Genomic DNA, 27,919 nt, shown 5'->3' with positions numbered 1-27,919 from the left:
TCATCATGACACACATCAATGGTACGGTTTCCAGTTTTGGGCCCCCATTACTGAAAGGATGTGAACAAACTAGAGAGACAGTGGAGGACAACAAAAATGGTTAGGGGCCTGGGGTACATGACTTATGAGGAGAGGCTGAGGGAACTGGTCGTATTGAGTCTGGAGAAGAGAAGACTGAGCGGGGATTTAATAGTAGCCTTCAACTATCTAAAGAGTGGTTCCAAAGAGGATGGAGCTACACCACTGAAATTGGAAACAGTGTAATGTTTGCACCAGGACTAAATGGTCCTTTCCCACTGGTAGCATTATGAATACTATTTTTATTCAATTAGTTATTTACTCATACAAGTCACATATGTCTTTACTGGGTAGAATCATCACCAGGAATCTTGGTTTTCTCTGATTTGAAAAATAATCCCCAATTTTTGGATTAAAAAGAGTAACACAAAATCCATATTTTTCTGTGATCAAAATGAAACACCACTAATACACACATGCATACACATACACATACTATTATACACATCCCCTGGGAATGGGGGATGCCAGATAACAAAATATGCTGGTTAATTGAGCAGCCCCAGCTGCCACTTCTCACGCTGCATCTGGGGTGTCCCGCTGAGTCTGGGGCATCCTGCCACCCCTCCTATGGCATTGCCACCCCTCCCATAGGGCTCCCATGGGACAGGGAGGTGGGTCCTGCACAGCCCCATGCAGCCTTTTATGCCCCTGGACTGTGAGGGCTCGGTAGTGCAGGCTGCTTTGCCCCTAGCCATGGGGACTTGGAGAAACCAGAAGTGTGACGGTGGGCACTTCCAGTTTCACTTTATCTTACAAGCTGGCATGCTGGTTAGTGGAGCATGCCAGCTTGTAAAATGCCAGATAACAGAACTTTTACTGTATATACACACACACACATATATGTATATGTATGTATTAGTGGTGTTTCATTTAAATTTAAATTTTGATATATACATATAACTGGTGTTTCATTTTAATCATGGAAAAATGTGGATTTTGGGTTACTTTTTTAAATCTGAGAATTGGGAATTTTTATTTATTTATTTATTTTTTATCAGAGAAAACCAGGATCCCTGCCCATCACTGAAGGCATCAACCCTCCAAAACCTGTGATGTATGCTAATGACCATGTATGGCATGTTCGCCTATTTACTAAATTTACTTTCTGACTGACAATCCACTTTTCTACAACATTACTGATGGTCCTCCATCTGAGGTAGTTGTTCTGTCTTAAGTCTTTTAGTCCATTGCATTTCTTTCAACTTTTCCCACATGCCAGACACTGTCTTTGCTTATGCTGTTTGCCACAGCATGTGCATCTGTACAAACTATTTTGGCTGGACTCCACTTTTGAGCTCTGCATGCATTCTTTCTTCGTGTCTTTTTATTTTATTTTTGTTTTAATTTTTGTCTGCTTTATCATGTGCATAGAATCAGACCACCGGTCACTTTTTTTCTGGACTTGGAGAGTTGCTTTGCATGATAAATTTTAATTGCTTTGTCCAGGGTTAATTTCAAATGTTCTAGTAGTCGCTTTGCAATTTTGTTCCAGATCCAAACATGACCTGTTGTGTAAGTAGGGATTCATTCCTGAAAAATTGCAAAATAGGCTATTTAGCCCTAGATTAGCCACAACCTTGCCATGGTTTCAACTTCACTTTATACTATTTATAGCCATATGTCTCATGTTTCAGTTTTTCATAAGCCTGGTACTTCTTAAATTTCTGTAATACAATTTCTTAGTTAGCTGCCACCTACTGAATTTACTGAAAACTATAAAAATGTCAAGTGCTTCAGAACAAGCTATTTTTAGAGTCTCTTTTCTCTGTCCTCCTCCTATATCCTGCCTGTCTTTCAATAATCTGGCATCCGTTATTTGCACAGACAGTTTTTGAACTCTCTCCACTTGTTTCTTTTTATATTTTTGAGAGAGTTTCAGCTCTCACCAGCTCTTAGTTCCTGCATTTTTCCACTCAAGATATTTTATTCATTTATTTGTACTCCTTGTTCCATGTGGTCTTATGACCAATGACCACTTAATATGACTTACAAGCTCTACTTCATTTTGTGTGCAGTTATAACAGCCTATGTACAAGAACTTTATCAAAAACTGTATTTGGAAAACTTAATCATTCGTGCCAAGGAGAATGGGCCCCTTTGTGGTTGACTATTAACAGTTTAAATGTAGCTGGTTAAGTACAGGCACTCTTTGGACTTACGACAAAAATTGGTTCCTGAAAACTTCCTCAAGTCGAAATGTTGTAACTTGGAACAAATTTTCTTAAAAGAAACAATGTTATAAGTGGGGAATTGGTTCCTGAACCAAGGCCTGATACCCTATTTTCACTAAAAATACCACAGAATTTTGTACTCGATTAATTATAGATGAGTAATATATTGATGCATATAAATGCTATATTAATGCATTTATATTGTAAATAGAAATCATATTGATTTGGAAGGACGTCTTTGAGGTGACTTTGCTGGACTTTTTGAAAGGCTCTTGGTTGGACTTTTTGAAGGGTTCTTGGCTGGAGTCTTCTCAGGAGTCTTGGCTTCACGTTTTTTCTGGAGTCTTGTCTGCTTCTTAAAGAAAGTGTCTAAGGAAGTTTGGACAGATGTTCTCCAGGGAGATGGGCGATGCAGCAAACTTGTTCACTGGTGTGGCATCACATCAGATCAAGCATTGTGAAGTCAAAACTGATGTCATAAAGTTGAAACAGGGTCTCAATTTATAAACGTTGTAAGTGCAAAATGTAGTAACTCGAAATGTTGTAAGTCGAGGACTGCCTGTAGTACAAATATAATGCCTTAATCTCTTTATTAGTAGAAAGCTTTGAGTTCAGCTCATTTCTAGATGTGAATAATGATAGACCATTGTTCCTGATTACCAGGGATTCTGGTTTTCCCTGATTTAAAAAAATCCTCAATTTTCGGTTAAAAAAAGAAACCACAAATCACATTTTTCCATGATTAAAATGAAACACTACTATACTATACTATACTATATAGTTTCATTTTAATCATGGACTATTATATTAGTAGTAATAATATATATTATCAATGTTTCATTTTAATCACTGAAAAAATGTGGATTTGGGGTCACTTTTTTAAATCTGAAAATTGGGGATTTTTTTTTTTAAATCAGAGAAAACCAGGATCCCTGATGATTATATAAGGGGTTATCACCCATCAAACTGGGTTTGTCAAACCAGGAAGCCTTATCAAAGATAGCATAAATCATTTGTCTACAGTTTTGCATATAACAATAGTGTTTATAATTCATTATTCATGTTCTTTCTTGTATTCTTCTTTTTAAAATGATGAAATGTGATCCAGTCTGGATTATATTAGATAAATACTCATGCATCACAAATAACAAATAGTGACTAGTCAAAGTGGAAAACTGTGAACAACTCACAGGCAAATATACATGAATAATAAATATATTCATAGACTCGGAAATGTTTACCAAACAATTTATGAAAAAGAAAAAAGAGCTAAATTTCAGTGACTAATACTTAGAATAATTCAATTGACTGTACTTGAAGACAGTTTTCATGACACTTCCTAGTCATTTCTTCAATGAGCTATGTATATTTAGTTATTTTAATCTCTACATATAAAACACTTCCTTCAGCCTAACTTTTGGGGAAAAAAAGTTCTTCAATGCTAAAACTGATGTCAAAGAAATCATTCCACTTCTAACCTCATTCAGTTTCTAAATACATTAACCCTTCATAGTTCAAGGGTTTTCTTTCTAAGGGGTTACCCTATTATTTAAAAATGCAACCTATAGCATTTTACCTCCTTGCTCCATTTCACTTGCAATGTAAGACTGACATACATGAGTGAAGCAATTTCTATGTAAAGTATCTTTCTGGAATTCGCTGTCTTGTGTAAAATATCAGACCTAATAGAATAATGTTAACCTGCACCCAAAGTCCTTATTCATGTTCACTTTCCTGTAAAAAAACCCTCTTGATCATATTCTAAAATGTCATTTTGCTCTTTGCCAGAAAAATTTTAATAATATTTTTTAAATTTATTTTACAGATGTTCAATTTAAGAAAGTGAAACATGAGTCTGCCAAAGCAGAATGTATTTCCCATAAATTTAAGACAGTATCTGACTGTATCCTTCTTTTCTTAAACATTAGGGGAAAACTATTATGTATATTAAATATAAACTATATAATGCAATGAATTATACTACTATATTGATCCTAGTTGAAAACATTTGTTTCCTAAAGTGACTGAGAGTAACATATGTGCACATCAGAACAAGTAGCTGGTTACAATTTAGCAACATAGTGTCATGACCCAAAGGTCTGATTTTTTGTGTGTGCTGCACTAAGAAGTATCCCCGTGGGTTTACAGCTTCATTGCACGGTGGAGTTCTGCTGCACAGAGAACCCGCGTGCAAAGGACAGAGTTCCCGCCACTTTGCAGCTGTCTTTGCAGGGTGCATTTCCTTTGCAACACAGAAATGCACGGTGCAAAGGAGTTCCCGCTCTTCGCATGCAAATTCATGCCCCACAATTGGCTAGTGCTAAATTATTCCCATGTGGCGGCTAGCGATTGGACTGCTAGCCATATAAGAGGCTTGAGCAGTTTCCGCCCAAGCCGAAGAGGACTCCGCATCCATCTCGTGGGGACTCTGGGTGTGCGCGGCAGGGTAATAGAAACCCTGCGTGTTGCTCAGAGGAGTTTGGCGGCCTGATCCACCGCCCACCTCTTCCCGTCTTCGAACGGAGCCTACTATAAGACGTATCGACGAGTTTTATGCGCGCTTGTCCTGGACATCCGGAGTTTGTCTGCGTGGAGCCTAGCAAACTCCACGTGATTGTTCGTGTTTTCTTTTGTAACCGCAACTCAAGCAAGTTCTCAGCCTGCACCGTGACCATCTCGGTGTAAGTAAACAATCTTAAAATCAACCGTTACGTGTCTGTGCCTAATTCTAGCTCGGCGCCCGCCCTCTCCGACCCGGCCTGCCCGGGCTGCCGGCCACAGCCCGCGTGCAGAGCGACGAAAAGGGCCCGGGGTCTGACCCAGCCCGCACACATAGCACAGCATATCAAAGCAGGAAGTAATGAGTTCTATCCACAGTAAACTGTGCAGAATCAGGGGAAAAGCACTGAAATTTTCTTCAAACACATACTTACTCAAATAGAAATTTACTTCAAATAGATACTGTAGAAAAGTTTAGTATCCAATAACAATCTGCTCTAAAATCTCTACATCCACTTCTCTCTGTTAAACTCTTTATACAATCCATACATACATAGTCAAATCACAAAGTAGTTTGGTCTCAAGGGTTGTTTAACATAAGCAGAATTTACTCATGTACAGATGCAAACTAGCTCATTTCCAGTAATCCAAAATGAATTTGACATTTCCATTTTGAACTGGAAATGTTCCTAGGCATTTACATTTGAGCCCCTCAGTACACCCAGAAGTGATCCAGTTAGATCACTGTGTGTCTAAATCCATTCTAATAACACATCTGTTGTGATTCAGTTTGGTGCTAGAGGGACACCTAAGTTCTCGGCAGTACTCAATGCATAAACAGTATTTGAACCATGTCTAACACTGATAGCATTGAGTTCTGCTCAAAGAAGTTTTAAAGCTCACCTTCTGCCCAGTAGCCAAGAGCTAATCAGAACCTAGGTCTGCTCTCTGCCCGGCAAAGGTTGCAGCCAATAGGATGGAGAGGCATGCTCCGTTTTCTTTGCTTTCCTTCTGCTTCCATGACTCTTGCATTCTTAGCTGACCAGCTTCAAAAGGAAGGATTGAAAATGCTCTCATATTCCTAATCTATATGTGTAACGCATAGGAAACTTTTCCTAGAAAGTGGAAAACATGAGTTTGACTCTTCTCAGGTAAAGGAGACCTAAAAGCCAAGTGTCCGATTTTCTGTATGACAGCTCTAGCTACAAATCTATCAGGGAAAAAGGTAAAAACCTCCACAAACAGTTTTGTATGTACTCCCAGAATTTGCATGAGACATTCTTCATTACTGGTATATGGAGGTACATACATGCAACCTGAGTCAGCTACAAAGCTCTTCTGGAAGACAGGAGTTCAGGCTCACTCCTTTACTTAGAAATTCCAACTAGCTACTTCTAGGTTCTGTTTGGCTTTCTGGATCACCCTTTGGAAGAACTTACCTGACTCCATTCCCCAAATAGATTAAAAATAACCCTTAAGGTCCTTTCCAACCCTATGATTCCTATTAGGCACCTAGATATGATCAATTGGATCACCTTTCTGAGCAAAAGTGCCTAGATTTCAAGTGTTTCAACTCCTAACTATAGATGCTTAGAAAACCAAAGATAGTTGTGGGCAGAATGTCTATACATATTCTATGACAAAAATAAAGTTGCTCTGTGAAGTATATAGAGCTCCCTTACATTTTCCTTGTCATTAGGGCAGCAAAAGCTGATCACTAATCTCATCACTTTCACCTGAACTTTCAAGGATCACTTCCTTAATCTTACCTTAAGTGGTCCTGGTGTTTCCAGAAACAAACACCTGGAGAAATGTATTGGTAGATGATTAAGTTATTAGGGTCTTATCCATACTATGGCAGTGGCACAGCCTGGCCAAGCTGATCCTCAGCATGCTCTATCCACCTGCCCACACTGGTCATATACGTATGTTCATTTCTACTGGTAAGAATTTCTCAGAATTTCTCAGAAAATATTACTGGTAGAAAAATGCTCTGAGAACTGGCTGAAGAGCTACACAGGCAAGCTGTTGAGCCACAGAGCACAAGAGGGCTGTGCCCTGGACAACTCTGGCTCATGGGCTCATTACTTAACAGCCTGTGCTCTCCCTCAGCTGGGAAGGGAGCAGGCTATAAATAGGCAGTCTGCTGGGTTTTAAATCACCTTGTATGCAGCCCAGATAGGCTGCACACAGGGTGCTTTAAAACCAGATGCTCAGGGAAGTACAGCTGGTGACAACATCCCTGACTGTGGGTCCTGGCTTCTTGGCTTTGAAATTACTGCATTTGGCCCCCACCTGGACAGCACACACAGCATTTAAAGGTTGCAGAGCCATGAACCGGGATGGAGATAGCTTCCCCAGCCTTAGCTCCTAGCCCCTGGGCTTTAACTTTGCTTCCACCACCCAGGTGGCTCTGAGCCCAGTGCATGTCCAGAAGAGTCATTCCATTACTTGGACTTGGTTCACTCAAAGTCTGTATAGCTTGGGCACTTTAGTGTTTTTTTTGTTTTTGACAGTTTTATCTAAAACTGAGGGATTACAAGTGTTTTGTAAATATATGGGGATGGGGACCATTGTGGTGGGTAGGGTCAGATGGAAACAAAGTAGCTCGAGTCATGATTTTGCTAAAGAGTGAGGAACTGAGGCAAGTGAAAGTGATTGCTTGCAACAGATGGAGCTGGAGTTTAAAAAAAAGTGTTCAAGATTTTAATATATGTGTGCTGGCTGAAAGAGAAGGAAGAATCACTCTGTTTAAGAAATTAGAACTGTACATAGGTGGAAGTATGCAGCAAATTCTGGTGGGAGATTTCAATTACATTATCAAGTAGGTGGATGAGGGGATAAAGAGGAGGGAAAGCTAGATAGTTTGTCAAAGTTTCTGATTAATACAATAAAAGACGGAAGTTTAAAGGATGTATGGGCTGGCAAGAAGGTGATTATGAGGATGGAACCAAGTGCCAGGCAGATGTTGAAGACTGATTTGGTATTAACATTAAATGGGCTAGGGATAAGAAAGAAGGCAATTGTAGATGTGACCTTCAGTGATCACCAAATTTTGAGAATGGAAGTGTGTTTAGATAAAAGAGAAGGTAGGGAGAAATAGATGTAAAAGTTAAATTTTCAATTATTACAAGATGAGAAGACCCGTCAAAAATATCTGGAACTGTATAAAAGATGATGGACTCTGAAGAGATGCTACAAAAACATCTGGGGGTGGTGGACAATGATCAGGAGAAGAACAAGAGAAATTTTCAGAAATAATGGTCAACAGGAAGTGAAAAAAAGGGTAGAGGAGCTAATAGAATAACAGACAGGAAAGTAGGAATTGTTAAAGGAGGCAGTAAGACAAATACAAGTAAAACAAGATATGAAAGACATAAAAAGATGGGTAGAAGAATTGTTCAAAAGGGAAACAGGTGGAAAATCTTTCTGACCAAAGCACCTTGGGTGAAGAAAAAGGAAGGATGGTGTAAATATTTTTCAGCAAAATTGAGGAAAATAAGGAAGGAACTGAAACTGGTGATAGCTGAAGAAGGAATCTGAATAGAAGAAAGTACAAAGATGTTGGATGCAGCGGCAGAGTTTTATAAAGAGCTGTACAAAACAAGAGAAGTGGATGGAAGAAAAAATGAAGGAGTTGCTTGATGGATGGATTAAAGGAAGCAAAAGAAGATGGAAAGAAACACAAACTGAAGGAGAAGTTAAGTATGAGAGAGGTGGAGGACCACTTAAAAGCTTGAAAGAGAGGAAAGGCTCCAGGAAGAGATGACTTCTGGTGGAATTCTATAAAAAAATTTTGGCAGTGGCTGGGAGCAGATATAATTGAGCCATACAGGAAAACAATGGAGAATGGGGAGATAGGAGAAGATTTTTGCAGAATGTGTGGTGATTTTGAGATTCAAGAAGGGAAAGGAAGATGTGTTAGGCAACTGAAAGGCAATAACTTTTTTTAAACGTAGACTAAAAGTTGATGGCAAGAATACTGGCCAAAAGAACGTGTGACTGTTTAGCAGACATGATACAAGAAGAATAAATGTATGCCATTTCTGAGAGGAGAATATCCGAGACCCAGTGGTTAATGACAGTTATCATATCAGATGCACAAGAGAGGAAAAGAAATACAATAATAATCAGGTATCCTGGTTTTCTCTGATTTACAAAAAAAATCCTCAATTTTCCGTTAAAAAGTAACCCCAAATCCACATTTTCCATGACTAAAATGAAACAGCACTAACACACACACACACAGACACACACCCTTCTTTTTGAACCAAGAATTGGGGATTTTTTTTAAATCAGAGAAAACCAAGATCCTTGGTAATAATGAATCTAGACTTTGAAAAGCTTACGGTAGGGTTGAACATTATTTATGTTTAAAGTATTGCGGAGACTGGGGTTTCCTGTGAAGATGATCAGGTGGATCAAAGTGTTATATAGGAAAGCAAAAAATTGAATCCTGATAAACTGTTACTTGATCAAAGCATTCCCCATCCAAACAAGGGTAAGACACGAGTGTAAGTTGTCCCCCTATCTTTTCATATGCACAATGGAGCCATTGGCACAAAGAATTCTTGATGATAAGCTGAGAAGCGGTATGAAGATACCAAGAGAAGAGAAGTTAAATGTGCATTATACATGGATATGAACACAGTGGTTCAGAACAGCATATCAATTAAGAGGGTATTGAAATATACTGAGGATTATGATGAAGTTTCAGAGGCAAAATTAAATATGATTAAACGTGCATAGATGTTTGTGGGGAATTGGGAGAATTTACAGAAGTGGTGAAAGGTGTAATCAGAATCTTGGGGATCCCAATGGATAAATAATACAAAGGAACAAAAGTGTGGAAAAAGTTAGAGTGAGGCAGATCTTGGGATAGTGGAGTGGTAGAACATTATTGTTTAAGGATAAAGTGGCTGCAGTGAAAAAAGCACTCTTACAGATCATCCTTTATGTGGGAGTGGTGTATTCAACATAACGGCAGCAGATAAGGAGGATACAGAGGCAGATATGTGGGTTTTTTTGTAGGAAATCAAAGAGAAAGGGTAGCCAGAACAGAGCTAGATAAAGTCATGGAATTAGGAGGCTGGGTAATGCCATATCTAGAAAGTTTAATGTATATTTACTTTAAAAGTATGTTCTGTAAAGAGGCAACTGAGCAGGTGGGGAAGACTGCATGTTTCTATCCTTACCTGGCAGGAAGAACTTTAAGAAGATTGGGCATGTACAGGGCAGACTGGAAAAAAGCCATGGGTGTGGCAGCCATTGACCCTCCATGTGAAGATGGAGGGCTTTTTAAGGGTAACCCTACTTGAAGTAGTGGGATTAGAGTGTTTGAAAGACCATAACAATGTGTTTAATATGCTAAGAAAGAAAGATAAGATAATAATAATTGGGGATCTGATGGAAAGACACATGGCAAATGTGTGGAAAGAAGGGACAGACAACAGACTGAAATGAGAACAAACAGATACCATATGAATGATGATACAGAATATTCTTTCTGTGAGGGACATTCAGCATAGATGTAATTCAGTAAGACTGGCAGCATGCCTGAGAGAAGGATGTGGGTACCTCATGTATTTTGGGACTGCCCTTTTGTGCAAGGGGTATGAGAGGGAGTGTGTCAATTTTTGAGGGCAATCAATATGAACTGCAACTTAACATATGAAATGGTCCTGTATAGGTTAAAGCCCAAAAGGCTGGAGACACAGAGACTGAGAACCATACTACTTTGTGCCACAGTAGTGATATGAAAGGTGAGAAACCTACTGTTAGTCAAGGGACTGGCTTTCACCAGAACAGAGTTGGCAATATATGAATTGAAATTCTACGTGGATTAAGATGTGGACCAGATAGGAAGGAGAAGGCAGAGAAGAGATGGAGAAAAGAAGAATGGTTGTGTTCCTTCCAAAAGGACAAAGGGATAGAGTTAAAGTTATTGTTTCTTCCTAGGCTGGGGAAGTTTCATGAGCGGTTAGTGTGTTAAAGGTGAAAAGGGGTGTAATAAGAACAACACGTTGTTGTAGATGAAGATTGTCATGTGTTGTGCTAATGTAGTTTCTTTCAGTTTGTTTTGTAATAATAAAAAAAGTTTCTATCAGCATATTTGTTCAATGTGGGCCATGTGAGTAAAAAAAATAAAATAAAAATAAAACCTCAATGTGTGCCATGTGTTTTCTAGCCATGATCAGTGTTAACTGCATTTAATCAGTTTCATAGTTGATTTCCATTGCTAGGCACATGCTGCTTTTGGCAGTTTATTGATAGATACTGTATTTAGTCAGATTTCCCTGTGTGCAGTTATGAGACAAGGCATTTTTTTCCCCATGCATCTTGTATTTGAGTAAATACAATGTGTATGTGTGTAGGTTTATATCTATCGATCGATTGATTGATGGAGATATATATATATAATACCAATATATCTATATTTTTGCCAATATATATGTTTCTGTATGTTCTCTATATTATATCTATTCTATATCTATCTATCTATGTTTCTGGTTTCGCCAAGCTCCCATGGCCCAGGGCAAAGCAGACTGTGCTGCCAAGCCCCCATAGCCCAGGGCATAGCAGCTTGCGTAGGCCCTCCTCCCTATCCCTCGGGGCCTGTGGGACCCATAGGAGAGCTGGCAATGCCACGGGTGGGGCGGTGATGCCCCGGATGCGGTAGGAGAGGCGGTGGCCTGAACAGGAAAAGATGCCTGTTTGGGCCACTCAGTTAACCAGCATATTTTGTTATCTGGCACCCCGCATTCCCCCTGGGTGCCAGATAACAAAGCTTTTACTGTATCTATCTATCTATAAGTTTCTGTATGTTCTCTATATTATATCTATCGGTGAAAAGTTATAATTTTGTATCAAATAGAGATACCAAGATATATATTGGTATCAAATAATTTATATATATATATATTGGTATCAAATAAAAACAGGTTTTAAGTTTACATTTTACAAAGGGAATATAATTAAAAATTAATTCCTTTGTACTTAATGGATTTTTCTAGAAAGTAGATGGACCTGAATCTTTTAGTTTACTTGAGAGAAAAACATTTTTGAGATATTATTGAATTATTATTTTATCACAATAATTTGGGGCTTTGATTCAAAAGGAATTATTCTCTTTATTTTAAGTAGTTTTGAATAAGGGTATACATTTGCAGTTTCTACTGTTTATAATTTTATTTTAAAATACAGCAAATGTAAGATAGCATATGGGTAGTTCTCTAAATAAATACATTTCTCTGAAAACTTAGTGAAAAATCCCATTCTCTAATATTTATTTTTTGTGTGTCATCATCAGAACCTGCCTTATGGCATTTTAATTCTTATGGGATTAAATTTTTAAACAAAAGGGCATGGAGGTTATTTATATTTGAGGTCAGCACAAAAAAAAGTTTCATAGTGCTTGTTAAAGGTAATGTAACATTTTGCATTATTCAAAGAAAAATATATTCATGTCAAGAAAGTCCTCTGGCATAAAAGTAAAAAAAAAAAAAAAAATGTAGATGTTTATATTAGAAAATATTCAATTGCAGTTGGAAAGCATATTTTGAATATTACATTGAAACAGGCTCAATAAACTGTTTAATGGACTTTCTGATGAATCAAAATCTTTCCCCTGAGAAAAGGAATTTTCAATGTAACAAGCATTAAAGCGCACATACCTCAAAGAAGAGTGATCCACACCAGACATAGCCTGGCTTGCAGCAGTGGAGGTTTGTCCCTTCTAAAGGCACCATATGGAGACATGAATTTTGTCCCTCTGAGAACACCAGACTACAGGTAAATGAAAACCTGCCTCAGCGGAGATGTCTTGGAAGAAGGAAGTCCAGTAAAGGGGCTTGCAATCAGTCAGTGAGCTCACAAACAATCCTAGCCTCCTATTGGCTGGGAGGGTTCTTTAAAGGGAGGAGGTTTTTCCAGCCCTTGGGGAGGAAAGAGAGAGGAAGTGTCTGTAAGCTTGAGGAGCCACCCCCAGGCACGGTGCCCAAGCCCCTGCTGCTCCCTTGTGGTTGTTGCCCCTCTGTGGGGTTCTTTGCCTCTGTCAGCCCCCGAGGCTGCCCTCTGCCTCACTGCTCAGGTTCCTCCAGCATGTCCCTGGCTCCTTTCTGAGGCAGCTAAAGTTGGATCCCACCAGCTCCACAGCCAGTGTCTCACAGCTGGTGTTCTGCTCCTGGCTTCCTGGATCCAGCTTAGCTGGTTTCCCAGCTGCCTTTTGAGAAGCCTACACTGCTCAGAAGCCATGCCCCCAGCATTTGCCAGTACACAGGTTCAGGCAGCTGCGGAACTGCCAAGCCTGTATTTGCATCTCCTCTGAGCTGCCACTTGTCCTGGCTCCTAAGGTAAGTGCTAGGGCGTGTTGATCAAGGGTCTGATCCATGCTGGGGGGGCTTCTGCCTTCCCTCTCACATGCCATGTAATAGGGTGCACTCAGCTGTCTTTATGGGAATGCCAGGAGAATGGGAAATAAATACGATGAATTGGCACTCCTTCTGGCAGATGAAGGCTTTGACCTTGTTGGGTTGACAGAGACCTTGTGGGATGATACATATTACTGGGCAGTGGAAATTGAGGGCTACAGTCTCTATAGGAAGGATTGGATTGGGAAGAAAGGTGGAGGGGTGGTCCTCTATGTGAAAGATAAGTATCCCTCCCTACAGGTTACATGTGATTGCATAGGGAAGTCCCTCAAGACCCTCTGGATCAAGATACAAGGAAGCTCAGGCAAAGGGGACCTGATGGTGGAAGTCTATGATAGGCCTCCCTACCAAGAAGAGGAGAGCGACCAGGCATTCTACAGGGAACTGGCCAAAGAAGCCAGCACAAAAGATTGATTGTCATGGGTGACTTCAATTACCCTGACATTTGTTTGGAGAACCATTCAGCCAACTCTACCAGGTCAACCAAATTCTTGATAACTACAGATAATCTGTTCTTGACTCAGGGAGTAGAAGGACTGACTAGGGGGAAAGCCACTCTGGACTTGGTGTTGACCAAAGGGGAACACATAGTAGGTAACCTGAAGATTGGAGGTACTTTGTGACAGTGTTCACAATCTGATCCGATCACCATCCACCAAAAAGCTGGGAATTCTGCTAGCAGAACAGAAGTTCTAGACTTCACAAGGGCAGACTTTGGTAAACTCAAGAGTCTAGTTAAAAAGACCCTTCTCAACCAGTGACTGGAAGATCCAGGAGTTCAGAAATGGTTGCATTTCCTTAACAAGGCAATTCTCACTGCTCAAAAACAGGCCATCCCCACATAATCAAAAAGAAGGAAAGGGGGCAAAAGACTTGTTTGGCCCAACAGACACATTAGGGAACTTCTCAAAAAGAAAAAAGGAGTGTACGTGCAATGGAAAAATGGCTCAACATCCAGAGATGAGTACACTCACACGGCCAAGGTCTGTAGGAATGAGACAAGAAAAGCCCAAGCATGCATGGAGATCAAGATGGTATCCAAAATAAAAGACAACAAAAAGTCCTTCTGTAGGTGCATTGTAAACAAGAAGAAATCAAGTTCCACTGTGGGATCCCAACTGAATACGGAGGGGATACCCATAGTTGATCTCTATCAAAAAGCTGAGCTCCTAAATACTTACTTTACATCAGTAGTTTTGAAACCAGATGGGAACTCATCAACTGTCCAGAGGCCCAGAGAATACAGCAACAACAGAAGTCCACATAAAATCAGTCCAGAACAGGTAAAGGTACTCTTACACCATCTGGATATTTTCAAGTTGGCTGGGTCAGATGATCTGCATCCAAGAGTCCTAAAAGAACTGGCATAACTCATAGTGGCACCTCTGGCAAGGCTGTTTGAAGATTCATGGAACTCAGGAGTGATCCTTAGTGACTGGAAGGAGGCTAATGTGGTGCCCATCTTTAAGAAAGTGAAGAGGGATGACCCTGCTAACTATAGACTGGTCAGTCTAACTTGGATCCTGGGAAAAAATCTTTGAAAAAATTTTCAAGGAAGATATCAACCACAAGCTCATAACAGGTGAGGTACTGAGAAACAACCAACATGGCTTTGTCAACGAGAGGTCATACCTAAAAAACCTGGTGTCTTTTTATGACCAGGTAACTAACTTACTAGACATGGGACATGTGATTGACATCAAGTACCTTAACTTCAGCAAGGCCTTTGATACTGTATTCCATGAGATACTCTCAATTAAGTTGGAGGGTACTGGCCTGGACCAGTCAACAGTGAGAAGGGTTGGCAACTGGCTCAGAGGCTGATCTCAGCAAGTCATAATTGATGGAATGGCCTCATCCTAGAGGGCCATCTCCAGTGGTGACACCCTGGGGGACACCACTGGATATAATCCATGGTTTAAAAAACACTCTGACCAGTTGTAGTCTTTCTGGGTTCTTTGCAACAGAACAATAGGACTATTAATTTATTCTGGCCAAAAAATGAGTGAAAGCTAAGAGCTGGCACTTTCTGAGGTGTGCTTTGAGTATAGCAAGAAGCATCCTGAGTTTTAAAAAAAGGTTGAGATACACTGGGGTAAGTGAAAATGTGTGCAGTAGAATTTTTCTTGCATCCATTTTAAGGTAAGACAGAACAGTTATAATATTATAGTTTGATCTCCTTCAACACAGGTCATACAAACCTATATTATAACTCTAATTCTTATGTCATCCTACAACTGTAACTCCCGTATCAACTCCAGCTGTAACTGCTATACCCTGTAACTCCAGTATCATATTCATATCAGTTAGGACACAGCCTTGAATGTGGGGTGTCAACCTGCCACATACTGCCAGTTGACTGTAACTGGTCCAGAATCAGTTAACCTTTCACCCTTAACTAGAGTAACTGCCCAGGATCAGCTGACCCTTCACTGCCCCCATATAAACTCCAGTGCAGGAACAGGAAGTGTCTGGGCAACAGGGCTTTGTCTAACCCAAGATTGCTTTGCTGTTCCCTCTTCTTGTTTCCCAGTCCCACTCTTAATTACCCACCTTCTTGACTAGGCTTGTTCCTATTCTCTGTTCTTGCTTGATCTCCTAACTTCTTGATTCATCTTGTTCTTAGACCCTGCTCTTGGATTGACCTCCTAGCTTCCTTACCTTGTTTGGCCTTGGTTTCTCTTCACTCATCCTGACCCTAGTCATTGCCTTGATCCCTGAGTGGCCTGAGACCTGGCTGCTGCCTGTGTCCTGGTGTGACAATATCTTGTGGTTGAGCCATAGCATATCTTTTTAGAAAGATGTTCAATGAAATTTAGAGAGACTGAGAATTAACCATAACTGTAGTTAAATTCATCTAATGGTTAATTACACTCACTTTAAAAAATGGTCCTTTCTGTAGTCTGAATTTGTTTAACTTCAGCTTCTATAAGTCAGTCTCCTTATGTCTTTATCTACTAACTGAAAGAAGATTTCTATTTAATCACCTCACTCTGTTCATCAGTTTCAGATCATGACTAACTTTATCCCTTAATTTGTTCTTCCATCAGGCAACTATATTGGTTCTCTTACTTTCCTGGCTGTAAGGAAAATCTTTCAAATGTTGAATTATTTTTACAGTTTGAATATTTTATTTGTAGCATCATTCATATCCTACATAGCAGGATGAGAGGGTGAATGTAGCATATACTAGCTTAATGCAACTAACATGACTATTTGCATCAGAAATCAGTAATTGTATTGGAGATCTCTACTGTAACTAGGGCTAAGTGAGCAAGGTACAAGCACTGATTTAAAGGGACTGCCAACAGAATCCCATAGCATTCCACACCTTCACTCTGGCACTCAAACTCATTTCTTCTTAGGATGCCCAAATTACTAGTTATACCTCTGTCAGATGATGGGACTGTAAAGGCACTAGAACATCAGAGTACATACTTGGAAACCCATGCTATAACACTTTTACTACTGTTGTTCCTCATAATTTTCCCCTGGGTATGCTTTGCAGGGTAGATTTTTTGTAGAAGTTTTGGGAGAGGTCGGAATGCATCCTCTCTTTCTCCCAAAAGGAAGGAAAATGTACATAGATGTCCTATACTGGCACTCTTCCTCTTGCTTCTGCAAGAGATTTGCAAAGGATTTCCATACTGGCTACCTCTCCTATCACAAGTGAGAATGCAACCATACTTGGGTAATTTACCTCCAGAAAAAAAAAAATTGGGATGCTTTTGGTATGTTTTGTGTGTTTTCGATGGAGATGGAAGCATCTAGCTCTAAAGAGAAACAGTCCTCAAGGAACCAAAACACATACAGCACTCAAGGAGTACTTTTCTTTGAGTTAAAGAAAAAGTACCAAAGGAGTTCTACATTAATATAAATTTCAATCTGAGGTCTCTTGGACACACATTTTAAGTTACACTGAGCCTATGACTTGTGTTAAGAGAAAGCAAAAACCATCAAAGGTGGAGATGTAGCTCTCTATTGGAAGGAGCAAGCTGACATCAGCTCCAAAGAAGAATGGCTTGAAACCCTCTGGATTCAATCTGCAAGGGCGGGGAGGAGTGGGAGGGTATGGTGAGAGAGACCTAACTGTATAACTGTAGGTATATATTACAAACCACCAAACCAGGAGAAAAAACTTGATGTAGAGTTATTCTGAGAACTGACAGAGGCCACACACGCATGGGATATGGTCATCATGGGTGACATCAATTATCTAGACATCCCTTGGGAGAAACACTTGACCAAGTCGGATCAGTTGCGTTCCTTCCTTATTTGCATCAAAGAGCTCTTCCTGGCTTAGGAGGTGCATGGACCAACGAGAGGTAAAGCTCTTCTAGACATGGTCCTGGCCAAAGGAGACAACCTTGTGACTGACTTAAATAAAGGGGGTAGCCTGGGCAACAGTGACCATAAAAACATCATGTTCACTGTCTGTTGCAAAGCAAACAAATGAGATAGCAAGGTTGAAGTTTTGGACTTCAAAAATGCAAATTTCAATAAGCTCAGGTCACTAGTAGGGGTAGTGCTATGGGACCAGGGAATGAAAGTGAAAGGAGTACATGAAGAGTGGTTGTTCCTTAAGGACACAATCTTTGAAGCACAAAGGAAATCCATTCCCATGCAAAAGAAAGGCATCAGAAGGGCTAGGATTCCCTCTTAGCTAAATAGGGAAATCATGGTCCTCTTAAGAAAGAAGAAAGAGGCACACAAACAATGGAAACTTGGGACAGGCCCCAAGGAGAACTATACAACAATGGCCCGCACTTGTAAGGCAGATTAGAAAGGCTAAAACAGCAACTGAACTTAAATTAGCAATGGGAATCAAGGACAAAAAGAAGTCCTTCTTTAAGTACGTAGGGAACATGAGGAAAACAAATGGAAGTGTGGGGCCATTGCTTAACAGCTTGGGACAGCTGGTTACCAGCACTCAGGAGAAAACTGAACTTCTGAATGACTACTTTGCTTCGGTATTTCACCAGACTAAGGGGAAAATCATGCTAGAAAGGGTACAGAATGAGCAGGGTAGGAATGACTGCCTTCCTACTACTGCCTTAATACTGGTGTGTGATCAATTAAAAAAAATAGACTTACCTAGATCAGCAGGACTGGACGAACTTCATCCAAGATTGCTGAAGGAGCTCGCTGAAGTCATTGCAGAACCTCTGGTGAAACTCTTCCAAAACTCATGGTGCTCTGGAAAGGTCCATGAGGACTGGAAGTGGGTCAATGTTGTACTCATCTTCAAGGAGGGGAGGAGGGAGAATCCAGGTAACTATAGGTCAGTTATCCTATCTTCTATCCAAGGGAAAATCCTGGAAAAAATTCATCAAGGAGTCTATGTGTAATAGACTTGCAGAAGGTAGGATTCTGAATGACAGCCAGCATGGCTTTTTCATATGCAGGTCTTGTGTTGCCAACATCATCTCCTTTTATGATCAGGTAACTTGCCACCTGGATAAGAGAGAGGAGGTTGACATTGTATACCTTGACTTCCAAGAAGCCTTTGATTTGGTATTCCACAATGTTCTCATGAGAAAAGTGGAGGAGCAGGGGCTTAACTGTGAAGCAGTTAAATGGGTAGGAAGCTGGCTGTGGTTAGGACCCAGAGAGTTCTAATGAATGGATCTGTGTTGTTCTGGTGAGAAGTGGCCAGTGCTTTTCAACATCTTTATCAATGATTAGAATGTGGGGGTGAAGACCTTACTGGCCAAGTTTGCGGATGACACCAATTATGTGGAAGCATGGTCACACATGAAGATAGGCTACAGACACAGTTGGACCTAGACAGGCTAGCAAGTTGGACAGATCAGAACCAGATGAAGTTCAACATTGAGAAGTGTGAAGTGCTCCATTTGGGGATGAACAATTCGCTACATACCTACAGGCTTGGCAGTGCCAAACTGACTAGCACCATGAATGAAAGGGACCTGGGGGTAATAAACAAGCACAGTATGAATATGAGCCAGCAGTGTGATGCTGTAGCCAGTAGGACAAATGATACTCTGGCATGAATCGATCAATGTATCGGCAGCAAAACCAAGGAAGTGATTCTTCCACTCTACTCAGCATTGGTGAGACCACAGCTGGGGTACTGTGTCGAGTTCTGGGCTCCACACTTTAACAAGGAAGTGGTAAAGATTGAGAGAGCCCAGAGAAGGGCTACCCATATGATCAGACTTGCACAGAAAACCATACGAAGAAAGGACCTGGGACTCTTCAGCCTGAAAAAGAGAAGGCTGAGAGGAGACTTGGTAACAGCTTACCACTATATCAGGGGAATAGTTCAAGGGCTTGTTGAACATTGTTCACCAGGACACACTTGGGGAAGACCAGGAGTAATGGCCCACAAACTTCTGGAAGACTGTTTCAGACTCAACACTAGGAAAAACTTCTTCACAGTCGGGGTGTCCAGACTGTGGAATAAGCTTCCTCCAGAGGTGGTACAATCGCCTACCCTGGAAATTTTCAAGAGGAGACTGGGCAGTCACCTTTTTGGGGCACCTGATCTCAGCTGTCTTTCCTGCTTGGTGCACAGGGCTGGACCCAATGATTTTCCAAGGTTTCTTCCAACATTACAATCTATGAATCCATGAATCTTAGATTTGACTGTTTTGTTAGTTGTTTTGTTCTATTTATTTTTTAACTATGTCCTTTATTAGTGGGAGCTTGGAAATACAGCAATATTCCCTTCCTTTAAAAATATATATCTCACATTAGTAACAAATAAGTATAGTGGTCATATTACACTCAATTACATAATTACTGGACCAGGACCACATTTGGCCCTATATAGGTGCTTCTTTATCTATCATGTGGATAAACTCTGCAGACAGAATTTTGTCTTATCTATCTCTCATCAGTCAGTATAAGCTGTAGCCCTTTAAACTACTATTTGGCTGTGTAAACTGATATGCTTACACAGAAAACATTCTATACTGTGTGAATGGTAATTTTCATGTATGATTAAAAATACTGCATTACTAGTTCAAATCATTATCTCCGTATAGTAAATATATACACATGTGTACATACACACATTCACACACCTAAGGGAAATCTGATGTGAAACTTTACTGGTTCAAATCTAACAGTCATCTTGCCAAATTTAACATTATACTCTAGACAATTAAGAAAGACATTTCTACTAGGTTTGAGTAAGTCTACTGTCTTTTGTATTTATAAAGTGTACTTCAGTATTTAGATGAATTTGCAGATTGGATGCCTTGAGCTACCTCAGTTTGAGAACAAAATTGATTGTACATATGTCAGCATAAGATGCAAATATGTATAGTAGATGGCAGCAATAAATCTGAACTATCCTACCAAAGAACATCATTTTAACATGGAACTTCTTACATTCACTTATCCCATCCTAAAAAAAAGACTGACATTATAAAGAATGTTAAACCTGAACAAAATGTTTACCAGAAAACTTAACAAATACAACTCGTTTTAATTCCCGTGAAATGTCTGGGGACAAATTGATATTTCCTTAATATATACATTGTTGAATTATGAGCAATGTTTTTATTTTGAAGATCAGTCATGCATTTTTTAACTATTTGTCAATCAGCAGTTGTGTTACATTGCTACCTGGTTGTGACTGAGCATGTGGGATTTTCTTTTCTGTTCCATGACTGTTAAGAGTCCTGCGTTCATTGAAATAAATTGTACTATTCCAATTGATTTCAGTGTGACAGGGTCAGGCAATAGCATAACTAGGCCTGGGCAAGAAGAGCATGAGCCCCAGGCTCTCACTTAAAGGGGAGCAGGGAACCCAAGAACCCTCAAGATCCTCTTCACTCACCAATTCCCTTTGGCTTAGCCTTTTCCAAATCTGGTGGGCACTCTTGCATTTCCCTCAGGATTCCCTCTGCCTGCTGTTCCATCCCAGCATGAAGCTCTACAGTCCTACATTACTCTTAACCCTTTTTAGGCAACTGTCATATTGAATGAAATAGTTTGAATGTGTGTAAAGGTTGCCCATTAGCCAGTTTCAGGAAGAAGATAAGATTTATCTCCTTATCTAGTTCATTGTTTTGGGGACTATGTGCCAAAGGTCCTGACTTTGCTTAAAGTCTTAATTTAAATTTCATCTTTAGAAGTCTTTTACAAAGAGAGCAAATATCCTGAATTCCGAGAGATCAAACCCTAAGGCCTTTTGACCAGATTGGTAAGAAAAGGGCATTTGTAGTGATATGGAAGTTTCCCAAAGGTAATTTAAAATGCTCAACAAAGGCAAAAGAATCTGTTGAGTAAGATCCGAGCCCAAATTTGGGGGTAATGACAGGTTGAGTAGGAGGAGCCCACTGACGGCAGCTCACTCAATAAAAACTGTAACTTACTGTCCCAATTTGGAGGTGACTATACTTGTAGAACAACGAAGGAAGAATAGCAAGTATAGCCCGGGTCAGACTGATCACCTGAACTAACCTCTCCGTGAGCATGAATCTCTTAGTTCACGCTGAAGCTGCAGAGCGCCTGAAAGGGACTGAAGGAAGGGGACTTAGTCCTATCACTGCTGAGGCCATTCCATTGAACCGTACTACTGAGGCCAACCCATTGAATCGTACTACTGAGGAATGAAACCATATTTTGGTATTTGGCTTCTCGGAATTCTAGGATTGTAAGTATAATATGAAAAATAATAGTATTGATTTAAATTTAACTTTTAGTTGTAATTGTAGTTGTTTTTGTAACACTAATTCTTATAGTATTGTTTGGGAAGGAAATGCATTCGGAGCATTGTTTCTGATATATGTAATTATTGTGTTCTTAATGTTTGTGGTGTTTCTTAAAGCTAAGCAGTGTTATATACGTAGCAAAGAGTTTTAAAATAAAATTGTGTTGTATAAATTAAGTGTGTAATCATTGTGAAATCATGCAATCAGTTAACTACTCCCCCAGCCAGTGCATCAAAACGAATCAGTAAATTGTGTGGGATTTTCTCTATTCCATAACCCACTAGAGACAGCAACCACTTCTGCAGACCCCTAAATGTTACTCACTCATCCTTGCCACTGAATTTGGGTCTATTAATTTTTCTCTTAGCATTCGTTTTGGCAGGAAAGAGAGAGAGAGAGTAGAGGTATCCCTAAGAACAGAACAGGGAAGACTGTTGTTCTGCAGTGGGGAAGATCAAGGGGATGTCCCTGGTGTCAGAGCAGGCCAAGGGCATTATTACGGAGACACAAGATTGCACACCAGATTTTGCAAAATCTGCTCTAAGGCACAAACCAGCAGGTAGAAGGGACCTTTAAGGGAGCACAAAAATTCTCATTAGGTCTGCCACAAAACAGATCACGCTAGTTATGTCTCTGGGATCAGGCCCACAGTCTTGAAATAGTTACTTGGTTTTGGATCCTCTAGAAGGTATTAAGGAAACAAATAGAAAACAACTTTTAGGAGGAGAGAGCTTTTGGGCCAAAAAAATCCTTAAATAAGTCATTACTCCTGAAACCTAAGTCTGATTGCAGCTATAGCAATATGGCACAAGGAGAAAAGAGGTTGCTTGAGTAACACAGACACAAAACATTTAGGAATGCAACACCTTGCATGCCAATCTGAATCACACAGAGCAGGAAAGGTATCACACATTGCTCAGATGTTACATGCCCTCTATTTTAATAAACAGGCGGATGCATTCTAGACTAGAGTCAACATTTAAATAATCTTACAGAGTAGTCCCAAGCACAGTACATTACAAGAATCTAACTGAGGTAATACAGGCAGGAATAAAGGAAGCAAGGCCTGTTTCTCAAATTAAAGGTCACACTTCTCTTAGCAGGCACAGATAAAAATAATTTATCTTTGGCATGGCTGGTACCTGAGAATCCAGCAAGAACCTTGAGTCTAACAAAACCCTTGAAGTGAATAAAAGATTCACAAAATATTGGTCATGGTGTTCAATTTGGTTTTGTGCAAATTATTCAAAAGATCAGGTATAATCTAATATCAAACACCTTGGGTTTTCCTAGCCTTTGGATCAGTTAGTAAAATAATGATTTTTCTTTGCTAAAAGGCTTGAAGATCTATAACATATTCTGAGTAGCATTATGGATTCAATTCTTTTGAATATAATTTTTGAGTGAACTATTGATTGTAAAACATCTCATTTTAACAACTACTGTTCCTGTAGTCAGCACGTCAGGATATAACTTTGCCTTCTAATTGCTTGGTTTGTAAAATACGTTGCACAGAATAAGGAAACTAACAAAAACAGATGTAATCTGTCAGGCCAAGGGGAAAAAATCTGCATAACGTGCTACCCCAAGAGAGTTTTGTGTATGCATAGAAATAAAATCATTAATGAGCATTATCATTCTTTTTTCACTCTTTTCTTTGCCTGGTGCTATTACATTCAGCTTTTGAAAACTAATTTATCATTTTCATTGGCATTTACCTCTTAATGACTCCATGGTACCTTTCATTTTCTATCGATTTTCCGAGTCAGAGGAAGGCTAGGTTAATAAAAGGCACACCTAAAGCAAAGTATTTCATCTACAGGTATGAAGTGCTGGAATGGAAGACACGATAGCATGAGCTTCATCACAGTGGCATGAACTTGTACTGAAGCCCAAGCAACTCCATCTTTACTGTGATTATTATTTGAACAGATGGAGTAAAACCAGGTGGTATATCCCAATATGTGCTGCTATCACAATTAAGATTTCAGTGTTTATGTGCCCCACATTTGTTATTATAATACTCCCAACAGGGACTCTTAAATAATGAATCATGTTAAAGGATTAAATGTAGAATATATCAATGTTCTGGGTGATACAGCTAGGGTGGGGGATTTACAATTAATTCTCTTCCTCCTCACCACATAAGTTGGAATAGGTTGAGAAGTCTATCCTCCAATATAGTAGATAGCAACACAAATCATTCCTATGAAGATCCATTATGTTTTTCCTGGCTACTGAAAGTTCTGTTCTTTGGTTAGTATAGATCCAGTAGAAACTAATTTTTCTGCGGGGCTTTTAGTCTATAAAATAAAAACCAAAGCAAACCTGTTTGGTTTGACTTGAACTAATCTTTTCTGGTGTGTCCGTGTGACTTTTTGTTTTGTTTTGTTTTGTTTTGCTTTGACATCAACTAAAAGAAAGTCAATTATTTGTGCAGTTCTGACTAACATATTTTTTTATTCAACTAACCAGAATTCCTGTCTTTTTCACTAGCAACTATCCTGGGCTTATTGGTAAAGTTTGTGTTTCTTACTTTTATTTGAAAAGTTTATTCTACATAAACTTTTATTTGTTTTAATTATATTCTCTGCTGTTCTATATAAGATATGACATCCTCAAAAAAGATCAGTAATGCACAACAACTCAGCTATCATTTTAACTTCACTAAGGCTTTTATCTACATGTCACAAAAAATCCAGTTAAGGACTGTACAGAATACAGTTATTTCAAGAATTTTAGACATAGAAATATTTGGGATCTTCTCTCAGCTGCCTACCTAAATAAAAATGGAAAAGTGGATTCTGGACTAATTAGGAGACAATAAATTACAAGAATTAATGAGAGAACTGTTGAATAAGTACTGAAAATAAAATAGGCTGATGCAATACTTCAAAAGAGAATTGTATATAGAAGTTAGGGAACTTTGAAAAACTCAGAGAAATAATAAACTTAGTCTGATTTTATATAAGAAAAGCAAAGAATACTAATACATGCATTCATAAAGGTTACATTGCTAGAACTGCATGCATTTCCAATGGAAAAACAGGCAATGCCTAAGGCAAGCTAACATATTTTCCAGTTTTTTGCAGGGAACAATAAGTGTAAAAAAGCCAATAATACATGTAGGACCAGAGTTTTGGGAGCTGTAGGGAAAGACTACACAGGCTTGGCAATGCTTTCTAGATTTCCACCAAAAATAAGCCATTCCCACCTGTTCTTGTCCCACATGCTACAAACTTTAAGGTGAAGTGGACAGGACATTCTATGGAAGCCCATTACTGCTACTCTCAAAATAATTTCTGGCTTAAAGGTAGTGATTGAGAACATCTCTGAAGAATCCTTACTTCCTCAGTTCCATATCTGACACGTGGGGAACACTATTGGGTTGGTGGAGCTTACCTTTCAGTTGCAGAGGGGTGCAAATCCAGTGTAGATATGTGGAGGAAAAAACAGTAAACAACAAATACAAATGATAAATGTCTCTTGTCTGGGGTAAAAGGGACACCCCAGAACAAAAAGTCTTACAGTTACAGCTGTTCATGAGAGTTCTTGACTGTAAAAAAAAAAAAAAAAAAGGATACGTTTTCTTACCCTGTCCTCACTTGAGAAGGAAATGTTAACAAATACTTCTCTAATGTAGTCTGTCTGTTCAATGCTATACATCTAAACCCTATTTTTATTACTTCTACTAAATCATGCTTTGTTTATTGATTGATCTTTTACTAGTGTAGTGTATTCTCTCCCTACAAAAAAATATGCACGTTTAATTAATTTGGGCACTATTGTTTACCCTGTATTCTGCTATAGTATATCAGGGAGAAAAAGCAGACTGCTAAAGTTTTGGTTTTTTTAAGGCGGAAACAAATGTTGACTTTGTGCCTCCATAAGATCTTTTATGGAGACATGAAGGTCAAGTAAATTATATAAAAATAAATAATGTTTCAAATGCCAAAAATGGTGTTTGCAACAATATGTAATACAAAGTTGTGCCACTTTTGCAAGAGCCATCTATTTCCTGTATAAATTGAGATTTCAGGCAGCCTGGATCTCCTTGTATTCTCCAACCACCCCAGGCAGGCACTCCTGGGGCTTCAAGGGCCCGATCCTGTATACCCTGGGTATTCTTATTCCTGGGGCATGCGGGATTGGGCCCCTGAAACCCTTTTAACACCTGCCTAGATTTATTCACTTTCAGAGGTGTGTCATGGGAACCTCACAGTAGGGGATTCCCCAGGTGTAAGTATTGTATTGCTGTGCCCCAACTCAGGACCTACCTCTGAAAATGGAGGAACCCTGGCTTCCCTACTTGCAGATCTGAGTTCAAAGAATTCCCTGTTAGGAGTTTCCCCATGTGCATTTATCACACTGCTGTGCCCACACTCAAGGTGCACCTCTGCACATGGGGGACATTGGTTCTTCTAGTTCTGCTTGTAGCATATTTTATTTATTTACATATGGTGAGCATTTCTTTAGGGTAGGCAGGGAACTAAGGCTTATTCATGAGACTACAGATTTCAGTATTTATCCGTAACTGTTTCACAAGCCCAAATGTTTCTATAAGAGGAAGCAGAAAACAATAGTAGAACTGTAAGAACTACATATGAGGGACAGGCATTGAATAGGAAGGTAATGCACTGTGGGAAGGTGGACAAGACAAACAATCTTATGTAAATGTAGTATAAAATTTAGAGGCTTAATTCTGTTTATGTTATGTTCGATGTTAAAAAGTTAGATTATATAAAGAATAAAAAAATTACCTTACTATTTCCTGGACTGCACTTATCATGGACACAATGGTTCACTGGATTTCTTATTGACTTCTATGGACCACTGCAGATTAAATAAAATAATTTACAGTACAAAGGATTTTAAGGTTTCTTCTCTATCTCAAATATTCAATATTGTTTTGCAGGACAAGTCATGTATACAACAGACATACAGCATGTAGGTCAATTCCACAAACAGAGATCTGTATTCAATGGGTGCAGCCTCACATGCAGGCATGTGCACTTGCAGCAGTTCAAATAGGAGTGGCACAAATTTGAACCAGGGATTTTTGCCTCAGCACACATGCCTGAACATGGACTTTGGTGTAGGGCAACATAAGCCACCTGGGGCAAAATAACCCTGCCCAGCTCCTCACAGATCTGCAGCCAGGGGGAGCTAGGGTCTGGGGCCAGCACAGGTGCTGGCCCCAGCAGTATAAAAAATTGCCTTGGTGAGCAGCTCAGGGCTACTTGTTCTCAAGAGCTTCTGGGGCCTGGCCAATTGGTATCTGGGGACACTAGCCCCTTGTGCCAGCTGGACTACTGAAGCAGCCCTAACTGAGAGTTCCTGGCACCTTCTACCCACTGCAGCAGTCTAGTAGTGGGGGCTGCTGCCTGCGTATGACTTGCTGCCACCTGCAATAGCATGCAGCCCCAAGGCTGTGCATCTGCCAGACCTGGATGGGCAGTGCACGGCCACAGCAGAACATCTGTACCTCTGAATCAGCTGCCAGTGGGCATGGCCCACTGGTGTGCTTTTGCACAGGACTGGGAGGCGTGGCACCAGGACATGTAGCTCCTGTGCAGCCCAGGCCAGGTTGGGTCAGATAGGGTTGCACCGGCCAGGCACATTTACCATGAGGCTCAGGCAATTATGTGTCATGGCCCATTGTAGGCACAGTGCCTGCCCGAGCCTCATGGAAAACATAACTGGCCAGCCCAACCCGACCCACCCAGCCCAGGCCGCTCAGCTAGTGGTCCTTTGCACAGGATCTGTGCATCCCAGAGCTGTACCTTTTAGTCCTGTGTGAAGGCACGCTACTGGGCTGCACCAGGCTAGGTCCCACCACATGCTTTGTGGAAGGCCTCAAGTGGGGGACACTGCAAACCTTCTCCCCCGACCTGTGGCAATGGCAGCAACAGCCAGTGCAGCTGTGGCCCAGCTGCAGGCACAGCCAGCAGTGACATGGTGCTGTGTGACCTGGGATCTGTACACACTGAAAGGACCTGGCCCAACCTGGCCCCATAGTGCATGGCTTTCCCAGTCCTGTCCAAAACAGCAC

The sequence above is a fragment of the Alligator mississippiensis genome, chromosome 1 (genome assembly GCF_030867095.1).
Source record: "Alligator mississippiensis isolate rAllMis1 chromosome 1, rAllMis1, whole genome shotgun sequence".
Taxonomy (NCBI): Eukaryota; Metazoa; Chordata; order Crocodylia; family Alligatoridae; genus Alligator; species Alligator mississippiensis.
This window is presented reverse-complemented; position numbering follows the sequence as displayed.